Raw genomic sequence first — 1,534 nt, 5'->3', positions numbered from 1 at the left:
AGAATGTGTATTCTGATGTTAAACAGTTTACAGAAGTCAATTATATCCAGTTGATTGACAGTATTTTTGAATTCAACTATGTCCTTAGTAATTTTCTGCCTGCTAGATCTGTGCATTTCCAATAGAGTGGTCCTGAGATTTCCAACTGTGATAGTGGATTAATCTCTTTTTCTTTGTAGTTCTATCAGCTTTTGCCTGATGTAGTTTGACACTGTTGTTGGGCACATAGGCATTAAGGACTGTTAATGTCTTCTTGGAGAATTGACCCATTTATTATTAATGCCCTTCTTTATTCTTAATAAATTTCCTTGCTTTGAAGTCTGCTCTGCCTGAAATTAATAGAGCTACTCCTGCTTTCTTTTGATTAGTTAGAATGGTGTATATCTCTCCATCCATTTATTTTTTTCTTTTCTGCACTTTGGTATTTTATTACTTTAAAATTTCAGGCTTATGTACAGTATATAAGAGCACTGTTAAAATAAAAAGTGGAACTAAGATGGCCTGGCTTAGCACAGTCAATGAGCCTCTCTGAGTAGCATGGCCCCGGCGCCACCACTCTGCCCCTGGGGGCAGTCCCTGGTCCTGGGGGCTTCTTGGTACTGTGTAATCTGTGTGTCCCTGATGAACAGCCACCAGCAGCCTCCAAGTGGCTGAGGGATGGTGCATGGTCCAGAACTTGGGAACTTCTCCAGCCACCAGGGACCCTCAATAGCCAGAGGCCCCTTCCCCATCCAGCTGGTTTTGCAGCTGCCCTGGTAGAGCTCAGGACAGACTGCACAGTCTTATCTCCAGAGGTCTAGAGTTGCCACGGATGCTGCCCCTGCACGTCCGCCACTTGATCCAGACGTGGGGCTCTGGTGGCAGCTACCATGCTCAGAGAAGTTGCTCTGTGCTGGAGGAGAAGATGTCCAGGAGCCACCAGGCTATGGAGGGTTTGAGCTTGACCTGGTCTCAGCAGGGTGCTCACATTTCCCGTATGTACAGCACCTTGTCCAGATTGCCCTTGACTACCTTGTCTTTGGGGTTCTTCACCAACATCACCAGCTGGGCCTGGAAGCTGATGATCAGCACCAGCCCCTGCTCCATCATCTTGCCCATGGCCAGGTTGACGTTGTCAATGTCAAGGATATGGGAGTGGAACTGGAAGCTCATGGCGTTGGCCTTCTGGATTGGGTGGACCAGCTGGCTGTAGGTAGCTTCACAGCACCAGTCTTTGAGAATGTCAAGCTCTCCAGAAATCACGACATCCAGGACATTGGGGATGATGTCGTTCCCACACTGCTGCAGAAACTGGTGTTAGTCAAAGGCCAGGTCCACCAGGAGGATCTCTGTGAGCACTTCCAACACTTCCATCTTCGAAAACAGAACCCCCAGAAAATCAGTAACCTTGTCTGTCAGGTCCCAGGATGCCCAGATGAGCAGGTTGTCACTTTCATCATACTTCATCTTCTTTTCGAAGAACTGATTGAATACCACATTTTTTCCTTGAGGTCCTTCCATTGCTGTTACCATTTGGAGTCCTTGTGCAGCACAA

At 47.2% G+C, this 1,534-nt stretch overlaps 1 pseudogene; it reads right to left on the bottom strand.

Moving 5' to 3' along the window:
* Positions 1 to 873: 873 nt before the first annotated feature.
* Positions 874 to 1,529, bottom strand: LOC103584324 (annotated as a pseudogene).
* Between the last annotated feature and the right edge of the window lie 5 nt (positions 1,530 to 1,534).

The sequence above is a fragment of the Galeopterus variegatus genome, unplaced genomic scaffold (genome assembly GCF_000696425.1).
Source record: "Galeopterus variegatus unplaced genomic scaffold, G_variegatus-3.0.2 Scaffold50118, whole genome shotgun sequence".
Taxonomy (NCBI): Eukaryota; Metazoa; Chordata; class Mammalia; order Dermoptera; family Cynocephalidae; genus Galeopterus; species Galeopterus variegatus.
This window is presented reverse-complemented; position numbering and strand designations above follow the sequence as displayed.